Here is a 14,035-nt window from a genome sequence, read left to right as displayed (position 1 = left end):
TCGAGTATATAGCTCTGCGCCAGCAGCTTCCCCTCAGGTTTCAACCGTCTTTCTAGCTGGTCGGAATTCCTCGAGTTTATCTCTTCAAGAGTTATCTTTACAGGTGAAAAATATAGTTTTCAAACTTTCAAACGGAACAAAGCAGCAACAGCGACTCATCTACGTTGTCACCTACAGCCATGGCGACAGTTGGTCTGAAGAAATCCTTATTCAGGCCTTTTGGGACGTGCGGCCTAAAGAACGTTTACGAAGGTGACAGGCATGTAGATGCTATATAACGCCTATACCCTAACCATTCCTCTGAAGATTGTGACATGTGTCGGGGATTTTCTCAAAAACTCTAAGACAGAAAACGTTGACTAAATTGTTGGCTATATGAAGGGGAATATCCAGCGTCTGAAGCGGACTCGTCAAGGAGTGGGAGAGCTACCACCCCCTCTGCCAAGTGTTTACCATCAAGCCTGTTAGGGAGAATTCTCATTCTATGGCTAATTTCCCTTACCTATAGAGTCCCCCAGCAGCTTTGTTGGATTTGAATGGTTTGTTTCTTTTCTCCTGCTAAGAGTGAGACTCTTTTTCCCATTCTTAGACATATTTGCTGTGTGTTCTAGGCTATTTTTGTGTTTAATGTCTATGGGATTTTCTCAACCTCATAGGAGCCATCTTTATTCACATGTTACACAGCACCCTCCGTGCAGTGACACAGGGGTGTCGTAGCGACCCCCAAACATAGACTCCATACCTTGGGACTGACTACTGTCTCCCAGGGCATGTAAAGTCCAAATTGACTTTACTAGTTAATTTTTATGAACTAAACCAGTACAACCCAGCTTACTATGGAGGTACTGAAAAGGGCTAATAGTTTTTCCCTTATGTTCATTTTCGAGAGGGTACCGTACAGTCCCTTTCTCAAAAGTTTCTGGCTGGTGGCAGTGGTTACTACCGTAAATATTCGACCGCAAATATTTCCCTATGGGATTTTCCCATTGTTCGAGGCTACTACTTTTTCTGACAGCCTCTAACATACCGCCGGTTTATTTTATATTAACTTTACTCCGGTAGGTTTTATTTGCAAGAACTTTAATATAAATTCTTTCTTTAAACCCCTAACCCAGTTCGGGGATCCTTTGTTCGTCCGTTTGGTGGGCTTCTGCCAAGAAGCCCTCCTTTCGGCACCATTGAGTCTGGGGTGGATCCATTATGTGGGAGGGGGGAGTAGGACCCCTGGACAGGGTTGCCTCCGCAACCCATGTCGCACTCTATCCTGATAGGCTGGAGGGGCTCCCGCCAAGGATCACCACTCCACTGTGAGTGACAGCTAGGCTGTATGAATGGGTCTCTTTTTGCATAAAAGCAGGGTCCTGAGGACTGGAAGAGCAAGACGTCGCCGTTGGAACTAAGAAGCCGAAGAGGATAGAAGCCAAAGACCCCTGCAACAACTGAACCACCGGCGAAGCCTTGCTGCAGCGTCTCACCACTTTTCTCCACACGACGAGAGAAGATCTTCATCTGCAAGAGCCTTCTTCCCTTGAGCTGGTGGGGCCAACCAGTTTGCCAATTGCCTTCCTGGACCTGCCTTGGTCGAATTACCAGTACCCTGTACTCGGAGGCCGGATAGCCAGGCACCAGTCCACCCGGACCGCGATTTAAAGCAGCATACCTTTTTTAGTTGGGCAGCACTGCGGCTGTTTTCAGCCCTGGGTAGTGCAGTTACTCGAACCTTCTTCCACGACGAGAGCCTCTCTTCCTCTGCTGGATCCCCCGAACTGCAGGAACTACCAGGAACCGCCACCGCAGGAGCCACTACTTCATTTTAAAGGTACATTGTTCCGCCAGGCTGCCCTTTCTTCGCTGTAGAGCTAAAGGTGTTTTAAATCCTTTACCTGTTGGTTTGGCCGCCCCTCTCAACATTGTCACCTTTTGCATCAACCTTTTCAAAATCGTTAACCAAAGACTTGACTGCAGCTACAAGAACATTTTGCTTCTGGGCCCTTGCCCTGTACAACTGACTCTGGCACAGGCCTACTGACTCTGGCTACATTTGTTCGAACTGCCTTCTTTAGATTGCTTCTCAACTAGAACTGTGTTGATGCACCTACTTAAAACTACCCTTTTCTTCACCTTGTGAGATGCCATTTTGCTCAGTTTTCATTTAAGTATTTTCTATACTGATGCACTGCCTTGCTTAATGTGGTTCACAAACTTAAGGGAAGTGTTGCTAGGGTGTGTAAGAAGATATTTTTGTATAACTTGTGCTTTCCCTCCATTGTGAGAAATTGCTAGAGTATCCCTTGTGTGTGGTTTTCACTGTGCCGTTTTGCTCAGTTTTCACGCTGGTTCGCTTGGTCTACAATTTAACTAGGGAGTGTGTATATTTCTCTTTGACTTACTTTAACTTGCTTGATGACTGATATAAAGTGACATATGTGTCCTCCAACGTATTCCTCATCTTTGATGTATTCCATCCAGCTTCAGCTGCTTCGGAAAAAAATGTCGGCAGAGGGCGCCGTGCGTCGATGTCGTCGAGTAGGGTGACATCATCAGGTGTAGAAGTAGCACGCGCGGCGCCAGTTAGCATTAGTTCCATTTTTCCGCAGTGTACGTTGCCTCAGATTCGGCGTGCCTCGAGTTCTGTGAAGAAAGAATAAATACGAAATATGTCTTGGTCATCGATGTCGACCCCGAAATCGGGTTTCAAAAAATGCAAGTCGTGCGGCTCAAACATGTCGATTACCGATCCGCACCGAGAGTGCTTATGGTGCCTTGGAGAAGACCACGACATGGAGGCCTGTACGAAGTGTCAGGCGATGACGGGGAAAGCCTTGCGAGAGAGGAGGGGAAAACTGCAGGTAGGTCGTAAGTCCGACCGAAAAGCTTCTAGCGTCGAGTCGAAGTCCCGTGAGGAGAAATCTCTTCGACGCGAGAGGCAAGGGTCCAGGTCCCGAAGCGATTCCCATCGCTCGTCTTAGACGAAAAAATCAAAGAAACGACGCCACAGGTCCCCCTCCACTTCGTCTTCGGACGAATCCCCAAAAGGATGAACTGTCCCACAAAACATGAATCAATCGAAGAGTGGGAAGCATTTAGAGTAAAAATGATGGAGGTGTTCGAGAAAGCGAAGCCTTGGTACGCGCCTTCCTCGGAAGCCGGCCGGGAGCGTTATCTTTCCGACACTCGCGCGCCCTCGAGCCCGGGTGATCGAAGGAGGAAGGATAGAGAACCTTCTAGGATGCAGAGCGAAAAAGATCGCTCGAGGTCACCGACGCCGTCCGAGACCGAACATACTTCGAAGGGCAAGTCTTCGAAGAGTGCCTCGACGCCCTCGAAGCTGATGCCATCGAAGTCGGGTACTACATCAACGTTATCGACGCCTTTGTAGATGCCGAAGCCCTCGACTTAAACTTCCTGCTCGACAAGATCTGCTAGGAAGCGAGAAAGAAAAGGCTAAAACACCTATATTGCATTCTGGACCCATTATCACTCCTCCTCTACCTCCTCCAAAGGTTGTCAAGCCTCTGCTTAGGAAGGAGTTTTTCAAATCCCTGCCCTCAATTTTTGAGGAACAAGAAAAATCTGAAGGAAAATGTACCTTTTGGCCTTGAATTTGGTACTCCAAATGTTCCTGAATACCTGATTTCAGAGGAAAGCAGGATGAAGGATTTGGTTGAATCATTGCACAATGCAGATGATCTGACAGACATACTGGACCATGGTCCTAATGAAAACCCAATTCTACCTTTCCATGTGGCCTTACAAAATAGGGTGGCCAAAAATAGGGAGACGCCGGATTCTATTCCTCCAGTGAATAAATCCCTTACTTCAAAATACCACCCTGCCAGTAGCGACCCCGGCTATCTGTCTAAACATCCCACTCCCGAAAGTTTGGTCATACAGGCAGCCACAGCTTCTAACAAACTTGCGTATCCGTCCATCCCTCCAGACAGGGACGATAAGTGTGTGGATGGCTGTGCACGGAAGGTATTTTCAGCTGGGAGCATGGCATTAAAATCAGCCAACTCCACTTGTGCCTTGGCAAAGTTTTTCGTACACTCTGTGGGTGTGCATTGCAATGGCGACTGAGCACATACCAGAAGGAAAGAAAGGGAAGGATTCCTAGCCATTGTTAGAGATGGAAAGGAAGCTATGCAGGAATCCCTTGAATCTGGTTTGGACACTGTTGATAGTCTGAGCAGGTCCATGGCCACTAGCACAGTAATCCGGAACTATGAAAATCTACGCAAGTCGGGTTTTGCACCAGACGTACAGAACTGTCTTCTGAACATGTCCTTTGACGGGTCTCATCTTTTTGGCAGCAAGGCTGCCAGAGCCTTGAGAGGTTGCAGACCTCAAAGGCGGCTGCCAAGTCGTTGGGAGCTGCTATCTGGCAACCTCAGCCCTTTTGTGCGACAAATCAATCTTGGAGGGGACGATCCTATCGTTACTACTCCTCATATGGAAGAACGAGAGGAATGGCCAGTCAAAGGGACAAAAGAAAGGCCACTTGCGGTGGACGAGCAAAACGTGCAAAGCCAGCTCCAGCTACAGCCTCTTTACCATCAGTGGCTGCAGCAACCGCCACAAAACCACTTTGAGGACTTGCATCACAAAACACCTGTAGGAGGCAGGCTGTCACAGCATCTGCAATAATGGTGAGCCATTACTGCAGATGTTTGGGCTCTAGAAATAATAGCCCATGGTTACTGCCTTCCTTTTCTAATGCAACCTCAAAGCAATCCACCAGGGAAACACCCTTTGAAGTTTTCGGACCCGCTCCTACAGCAGGAAGTTCTAACCCTGCTGGAGAAAGGTGCTATAGAACCGGTACCTGCAGCGGAGAGGAACATGGGATGGTACTCCCCGTATTTTTTGATCCCCAAAAAGGTCGGAGGACTGAGACCCATCCTGGACTTCAGAAGCTTGAACAAGTTCCTCAGGAAGGACAGGTTCAAGATGGTTACCCTTTCTCAGATCCTTGAGGCCCTTCAACTTCAGGACTGGTTGGTGTCATTGGACCTCCAGGATGCTTATTTTCATGTGCCGATTCATCTCAAGCACAATAAATACCTGAGGTTTGTGGTTGGCGACTTGCATTATCAGTTTAGAGCCTACCATACGGATTGACCTCCGACCCGAGGGGCTTCACCAAATTGATGGTAGTAGTGGCAACGCACCTCAGGAGAGGGTGGATTCATGTCTACCCCTATCTGGACAATTGGTTGATCAGAGCATGATCTGCCGAACAGGCACTGGATCACGTGAAAGTCGCCTGCCATTTCCTCCGCTGTCACAAATTACACCTCAACGGCTCCAATATATAGGAGCTGTGTTGGACACCTCCCTGGGACAGAGCTCGCCTCCCAGGTCGAGGGCTCAAGACATTCTTCAGATTTCCAAATTCCAAAACGCCCAAAATCTTCAGGCATACGACTATAGTTGCTCGTCCTCATGGCATCCTGCATCTTTCTAGTACCAGAGGCCCGTCTGAGAATGAGATCCCTTCAATGGGCTCTAAAGACTCAATGGTCCCAGTTCTCAGGTCAAGGTACAAGGTTCGTCAAGACCTTATATGGTGGACTTGTTCAGAGAATATTCTGAAAGGAGAACCCTTTTGGCAACCATGGTCGGAGATCATAGTAGTGACGGACGCCTCACTCAAAGGGAGTGCAGTCAGAGAGCAATCAGACTAGCGATGAAGGCTTTCCTGCCATCTGTCATGATCTCTGCTTCCAAAAGATCAGGACTTGCCCGACTCCCTTGGAAGCAGACCCATAACCCCGGTTCCGAGTGCCAGCCAGTCCCAATTGGGACCTTTTTGGACCCTGTCCTGGCGCCAGTGGCACCAGGCTCATAAAGATGCCCAGTCCCAGCGCTGGAAGCGCCGGGCTCATAATGCTTGGGTGGACTTACCTGCAGCAGACCAGGCTGCTTACTTACCTGCCAGTTGAACCCCTGATCCTCTTCTGTTTGGGACTACTTTTCCTGTTGGGTGGGGCAGGAGCCACTCCCTAGGTTCAGAACACTGGAACTCTTCTGGAAAGCAGGAACTCTTTTCTTACCTAGGCGTGGCTGTGGAAGGAGACACCTAAGCACTACAGGAGGCTATTTAAACCACACCCGATTGATGAATCTTGCTTTGTGTTGTTCTCCATTCTCTGCAGCAGAACGCTCATCGTGTCTTCTGCTTCTGATCCTGGGCCTAAGGGAACAAAGGCTTACCATCCTGGAATCCAGTCTTCAGCAGCACCTGTAAAGACAAAGAAAGAACAGGTTCGCACTACGGTCTTCAGTGGCAGCGCATCTCTTACCTGGTCCATCGGCTGTCACCAACGCCTTGCGCTGCATTCCGGCATCTGAAAGACAAAAGAAGGTGCGTTTAAAGACATTGGGCAACTTTATTACTCATGTGCCATTACTCCTTCCTACGCCGAATCCAGTGGGTATTCCAGCACTCTTCAGCTTCTCTAAAGCTCCGAACTTGTACCTGCAAGATAAAAGGGACAGTTAGTGCGCATCGTGAAGCAGGCTACAAGCGCTTACTTACGTGCTTCCAGGCGCTTCTATTCCTCACGCGGGTTCGATCCTCAACTCTCATCAGCCCGCCATCCGCCATCGCCGGAACCCTGCAAAACAAGAGATATCATTACAAAAGACTTTTAAGACATTTGAAGTGCCCAGAACTTACCGTTCGTGCAGTTAACGACAGACAGCAGTCCTCTGAGGTCAAGAGGCCTGCACCCTTATCCAGTGAAGAAACTGGTTACGGCACCCTGCCCCGAGGCAGATGGAGAGCTCGGTGTTCACTTACCTAAGGTGAGGGCGTTAACCTTTGGGGTTCTACAGGAGAAGAGAAAGGGAAGAGGAGAGAGGCACCCAATAACCCCAGTTCATTAATCCCATATTTTCTATCTGCAGACATCTTACTCTTCGAGTCAGACATACAGTGCTCAGAGGTCCAGCCCAAAGAGCCAACCGTGTGTTACACATCACCTTTGAAGATACGGCATTCACCCAGTCAAGACCGGCTCCTCTGCGGGAATCAGGTGAGCGTTACACCATCTGTCAGAGTGAAGAATGTCCTCATAATGACGGACAACACAGTGGCCATGCATTATGTAAACAAAAGAGGTGGTGTAGGGTCACTACCTCTGTTCAGAGAGGCAATGCAACTCTGGCATTAGGCAATTCAAGAAGGAATCTCTTTAACGGCAGTTCACCTAGCCGGGGAAGAGAATATGACGGCAGATGCTCTGAGCAGGCAGAGCACGGTGTCCCACGAATGGGAACTGGCTCAGGAAGTCATTCAAGAGATCTTCGCCCTTTGGGGAACCCCTTAGGTTGACCTATTTGCGACCGGAAGTGCGAAGGGTATTGCTCAAGGGAATTTCCCCCGAGAGGAGTCCTGGGGGACGCGTTCGTGGTGGAGTGGAATTTCCCACTATTGTATGCGTTCCCTCCGATTCCCGTCATTCTTCAGGTCATCAGGAGACAGACGCTTCGGGAGCCTCATGATCCCAATTGCCCCGGATTGGGCCAGGAGAACGTGGTACCCGGACCTTCTAGACATGTCCATCTGTCCTCCAGTACGTCTTCCTCAGAGAGAGAACTTTCTCTCTCAAATGGAGGGTCAGGTTCTCCATCCAGAGATCATAACCCTCAACCTTCTTGCTTGGTATCTGAAAGGCTGAGATACAAGGATTGGAACCTTCCAGATGACGTTATGGAGTTGTTGATTTCGGAAAGAAGGCCAGCAACAAAGTCTCTAAACCGTTGCCGATGGAAAAAGTTTTGCAACTGGTGCAGAGAAAAGAATGTCGATCCTTTTCTATGTTCTATTCCGGAAGTACTATCCGTTCTGACCCTAGCACGTAGAGTTCTGAATGTTGGAACGATTAAAGGTTATCTTGCGGCGCTTTCCATCTTCAAGCGCTCGTCGGAAGAATGCTCCTACTTCAAAATTCCTTTGATAGTACAATTCTTAAAAGGACTCTGTGTTTCCTCCTCATCCATTTCAAGTGCCAATTTGGGGATCTCAATTTGGTCCTAAAATTGTGTGCTCCTTTTGAGCCTTTGCACACGTGTCCATTAAGATTACTGTCATGGAAAACTTCTTTCCTAGTTGCTTTAACATCTGAAAGAAGAGTGAGCGAATTGCAGGCATTGTCTTCTGGGCCACCCTATACTGTGTTCCACAAGGACAGAGTTGTGTTGAAGGTTAAACCCTCATTTTTACCAAAAGTGGTATCTGAGTTACATTTAAATCAAAATATTGTTACATGCATTCTATCCTCCACCCCATCCTAGTAAGGAGGAGGAAAGATTACACAGGTTGGATCCAAAAAGAGCTTTAAGCCTCTTATATCTCTAGGCTTTCTAGGCTTAGAGTGGACAGCAACTGTTATTGGCTACACAGGAAAAAGATTGGGTCAATCAGTAACAAAAGAGACAATATCACGCTGGATTGTGTTTTGCATTTCGGAATGCTACAGACTGGTGGGAAAAGACCCACCAGAAGGTCTAACGGCTCATTCCACCAGGGGCATCGCTTCGTCTACAGCCCTGCATAGAGGAGTTCCTATAAGGTCCACTTGTGAAGCAGCGACTTGGTCATCGCTGCATACTTTTTCAAAGTTCTACAGCCTAGATGCTTTCCAATCTAAGGAGTAAAATTTTGGTAGAGCAGTCCTATACTCAGCCATCTGAAGATATTGAAAAAATCTAATCCCTCCTCCATAAAAATTATCCTTACTGCTTTGGGAGTCTATCAAAGATGAGGAATACGTTGGAGGACACAATCCACTCGAAGCACAAGTTACTTACCAACTGGTAACGTTCTTTCGATTGGATGTTCCTCCAACGTATTCCTCATCGCCCTCCCAACCTACCCCTCTGTAGATTTTTCCCGGGCTGTTGCCACTCCAACTCTCGCAAGGCAAATACCTGTCTACGGGCACAGTCTACACAGTGGAACATAGATAATTAAAGGGGGAACAGAACTGAGGCCAACGGGCGCCGCGCGTGCTACTTATACACCCGATGACGTCACCCTCGACGGAGTCCTTCGAGGGACCATCGACTCGACGACATCGATTTACGGCGCCCTCTGCCGAAAATGTTTTCCGAAGCAGCTGAAGCTGGATGGAATACATCAAAGATGAGGAATACGTTGGAGGAACATCCAATCGAAAGAACGTTACCAGTTGGTAAGTAACTTGTTCATCTACTTTTTAATACAAAGCTTTGGTCAGTGTGTCCTTGTTCCATAGTACTGTAGGCCTATTGTGTAAACCCTGAATACTACTCATCTCCCTCTTGAGATAAGTCTGACTGCTCAGCCACAGCTACCAACTAAATCTTTGTGGTACAGACTGATACCAAAGGGGATTTATTGCTCTCACCTGCAGTCCTAATCTGGTGCAGTGCTCCCTAATGGAACTGCATAGGATTCTGCCTAACAACCTCAGAACCAGAGGTCGTTGACCTTTCGATGGAGCGCTCCCGCTCCGCATCGTCTGTCCCTGGCCCAGCCAGTGCTATGGGGAATGTACATACCGTCGACAAAGACAAACATTTGCAAATCACTAAGCACACAACCCCCAGTCAGTCTTCGACTAAGTCAAAGAAGACCTCAGCGCCAACGGGTAAACCGGTAATTCCGGCCGACCTTTACGATCGACAGCCTTCCCCGCAGCCGCATATGCGCCTAGCCACCGGGCCCCTGAAAACAAAGGGCACTACTTCTTATATTTCAAGTTCCGTCAAGACGCATCACAAGAAGGCATTTGCCGAAGACCAGGCCCCGGCTCCGCCAAAGAAGGCGTCCGCCAAAGACGAGGCCCCGGCTCTGCCGAAAACTACACAATCACAGGGCGAGGCTACGCGCCTCCTGTCTGCAGAGGACGTTGACGAAAGCATAACAAGAATTGTTTCGGCCGACAGTCACGGTATTCACTGAGGGCTACGGAAAAAGCCAAGTATCCTTCGACACCCAGAGATAGCCCAAGGGGAATAACGGAACCCTCTGGCAAGCCAAGGGAGAAGAACAGGGACAAGCCACCCCTGTCTGTCCCTGTTACACTCAACTGGCTCCCACAGGGGCGTTGGTTGGACCTGGACAGCTGCGATCTCCACCCACGTGATGCGTAGTGCAGCGATGACTGAGTGGATCTGCCCTTCTAATCTTGTCTGCTTAACCCGTAGAAATATTCTCCTGAAAGCAGAGTGATGGATTTAGCCATTTGTGGATTCAAGTGAAGGCACCCCTACAGTCCTCCCCAACTAATCACCTCTGAAATGCCCTCACAGCAATCTCAACTTATATTCTTGAAAGATGAGCTCTCCATCCTGCGTGGATTTGCAGGGGCGCGTCGATTCCAGTTACTTCACTGGTTTGAAGGCTCGGGAGAGTTCTGGAGAGTATTGACTCTGAGGTTCCTGGTGAGGACCAGTAAGTATTAAGTCCATAGAGTTCAATATGTCCGATGTTCACTCTTGTTCCCCCCCTTCCTTTCTTGTCTTGCAGCTGGCTCGTGAAAAGATGCTCTTGTTGCAGCTGGTGGCGCTCAGGTAAGAGTCTGTATTACCTGGCGCTATCCGGTAAATGTTGCATGAGGAAAAAGTGTTATTTTGTCTTTCTTTACAGATGCGGCACTTGAAAATATGGAGTCACAAAAGGATGCCTCTGGTGGTAAATCGGGTAAGTCTATGGTGGTAAGAATTATATTTGTTGGTTCCCTCGGCTCACCTTGTGGTTTTCTTTTGTCTCCTAGGTGCCGAAGTTCGGCGAAGAAATGATGGAGGCAGCGCCGACCCGAAGGATCCTGTGAAGACTGGTGAGTATGGTGCGGCGCTGCAGCTGGAGGTGCGGCACGTGCAGAAATGATGTTCTTTACAGGTCCGGAGACAAGATGGGTCCAGAATCAGGTGTGGAATAGAAATAAGTTCTTTTTCTAACCTTGTCCCTTTCTTTCCTCTTTGTTTTAGGAGCTCCAGATTCGAGGCGGGCGTGGCAGAAGACTGGATGCAGGCCGCAGGCACGGTGAGTGTTATGCTGCTGGATGCAGAAGCGTGTGTTGCTGGTCGGGTGTGATTTAAATAGCCTCAAAAGTAGTCCCAGGTAAGAAGTCCCTAGAACCACACCCGAGTAAAAAATAGTCCCTGTAGAAAAATAGTCCCTTTCAGGCTTCATGTTGGATTGAAGTCATTTGCAGCATGGTCTGCCTGAGGTAAGTAATGACTGAGCCTGGCGCCTTAGGCACCAGGACTGATTCCTACTATGAGCCTGGTGCCTAAGGCGCCAGGACTGAACCCAGATAGCCCCTAGCCGGGGCTGCTGAGGTTTTACTAAATGTCTAGATGCCTGCTCCCGGGTCTGATGGGCTTGGTCCGGATGCCTGGGGGTAGGAATCATGACAGTCCCCTAGGAGTTTTCAGTGGGCAAAGAAGGTGGTACTTCGACGTTTAGACAAAAATATCGACGTTTGGCAGCAGATAATAGTTTACAGGAGCCCTTTCCACCGCAAGACCACTCTGGGACTTCTGTTTGGACTAGGGGAATGCTTGAAAATTGTATGGAGAGGCTTGACAGGTTTGTTGCCCGCTCAGAGCAACCCACCACAAGGAGACAACGGGAAGAGGGCCATCAGGAACGTGTGGTTAAATTTCCAAGACTCTTTGACTCCACTCAGGAAGATGTGTACACCTATGACCTCACTGAGGAAGAGATTCCTGCACACACTCAGGATGAAGATCATTTCATCAATCCTGAGGACATGCATGATCACATATAGGGTTGGGAGGAAAACCCGGGTATGGGTGACCCTCAACCGTGGCAGTCTCCAGATCCTTCACCAGATCCTGATGCCCTGTGTTTGGTTTCCCCCCAGAACACTCCCACTAGACGGCCCTTGCCAGTGGATGATCAAACGCCATGTTGCGCAAAGCAGCAGAACAATTCAAAATCTCCACAGATGAAGCTGTTCCTGAAGCTGACTTTGTGGAGGATATTCTTAGAGAAGCCGCCAGCCAGCCAGTCAGGCTATTCCTCTCCTCAACTCGATTAAGAAGCATCTGTCACCCTTGTTGTCAACACCTGCACTCACAAGAGCTGTTAATCCGAGGATAGAAAAGCTTTTCCGTAACCCCCCCCCCCCCCCCCTCTGATCCCCTTTATATCGGAGGTCCCTCCACCCCACACTCCCTGGTGGTGACCACTACAAGGAAAGGTGTTCCTCTGTCAACTGGCGAGGCACCCCCTGACAAAGAAAGTAAAAGGCTTTACGCCCTTGGAAGGAGGGTCACGGCCGCAGCAGCTTTTTCTACAAGCATCGCTAACAATACCACCTTGTTAGCCAGCTACGCGGACTGTCGGCCTTGATACAAGAAGGCTTACAGGAGTTTCCCGAACCACTACGGACTTGTCTCCTGGCCACGGTAACCGAAGGCAGACAAGTAAACCAGAGTATACTTAAGAACACATTAGATTCCGCTGAAACATAGTCAACCCTTGCCTCAGGGTACACTCCTAAAGACATTCGTGGCTAAGAAACTCTGGGTTCAAGCCAGAGACGCAAGCGTCACTTATTAATAAACCCTTGGAAGAATTGCAACTTGTTTGGAGGAGCGGTCGACGAAGCCCTCGAGAAAGCAAAAAAGGAGCACGATTCCTTGATGACGCTAGACCAAATTACACAGAGACCCTCCACAAGACGAGGGTCAGGGTCCATATGCCTTTTTGGTGGTCAACGTTTCCCTCAACTTCAGTACACCTCGGGAAACAATTGGTCATCTCCCCCCCCAGAGGGGTCAGAGTCGTGGGAAAGGAAGAGGCCGGAACTCTACCCCCAGAGGCTCCCCGGCCTCAGGTTCAAAATGACCCGAAGATTCGAGTTGCCTCCCATGCCTACCCAGTCAGGGGGCGTTAACCTCATTCCTTCAGGCATGGGAGGGTATTACTACAGACCAGTGGGTGCTAAAAACTGGCCCACGGGTACTGTATAGAGTTCAGCCGGTCCCCAATGTTCAGATCTCCACGCGCAAAAAGACTGATACCAGACCATCTGCATATCCTCCTTCAGGAAGTAGAGACACTACAAGAAAAAGGAGCCATAGAAGTCGTACCTCTGTCAAAGGTAAACAAAGGTATTTATTCAGTGTACTTCCTTGTACCCAAAAATGATCTCAACATGCTCCCTGTATTGGAACAAATTTGCAAAGCCACAATACTTCTGCATGGTCACTGTACAGGAAGTAATTCCCCTGCTCTCACAGGTGGATTACATGGCAACACTGGAATGCATACTTTCATATTTCAATGTTGCTGGCGCACAGAAAATACCTCAGATTTATGATACAGGACGAGCACTATCAGTTTAAGGTACTAACCTTCTGTTTAGCATCCGCACCAAGGGTATTTCCAAAGGTACTAGCGGTGGCAGGAGCACACCTGCGCAGGCAATCCATCCTGGTCTATCCTTAACTCGACAACTGGCTCATAACAGGGGACTCTTACGAAACATGTCTGTCAAATACCCAAAGAAGGATAGATCTTTTACTCGGTCTGGATTTCTCTATCAGCGAGAAGAAATCCAGTCTAGACCCCAGTCAGGTCAAGCAGTTCCTAGGGCCTCTAATTCGAACAAAGGACAGCCTTGTCTTCCCCTCCTACGAGGTGCTCCAAAACATGCTGTTTCAAATCCCTCAAAATGTAGCCAGTCGCTAGGTGACCACGCAAAGCTATGTGACTGCTAGGAAGGATGGCGTCATGTATCTACTTGGACCCTCACGTGCTTGTGTCCAATGCAGGAGTGGCTCAAAAGCCAGCGATATCAGGCCAGCGGACAATGGGACGATCTAGTGGCCATCTCGCCAGCCCTTGTTCTCTCTGCGGTGGTGGTTGTCGAGGGACAACCTCTTGAAGGTGAAATCCTTCACCACCACCGCAGTGGGTGCCACTCGAATTACAGACACATCTCTGACGGGGTGGGAAGCTCACCTGCTTCAACAAACCCCACACAGTTTGGTCATCAGACATAGCATC

General features: G+C 48.9%; 1 protein-coding gene across 6 annotated transcripts in view; it reads left to right on the top strand.

The window, feature by feature from the left end:
• Nucleotides 1–14,035, top strand: part of YLPM1 (YLP motif containing 1) — a 1,127,325-nt gene that overhangs the window by 439,333 nt on the left and 673,957 nt on the right. The window lies entirely within an intron of this gene.

The sequence above is a fragment of the Ambystoma mexicanum genome, chromosome 14, assembly GCF_040938575.1.
Source record: "Ambystoma mexicanum isolate Mex_15411 chromosome 14, UKY_AmexF1_1, whole genome shotgun sequence".
NCBI lineage: Eukaryota > Metazoa > Chordata > Amphibia > Caudata > Ambystomatidae > Ambystoma > Ambystoma mexicanum.
Note: the sequence above shows the minus strand (reverse complement) of the source record. Positions and strands in the feature narration are given on the sequence as shown.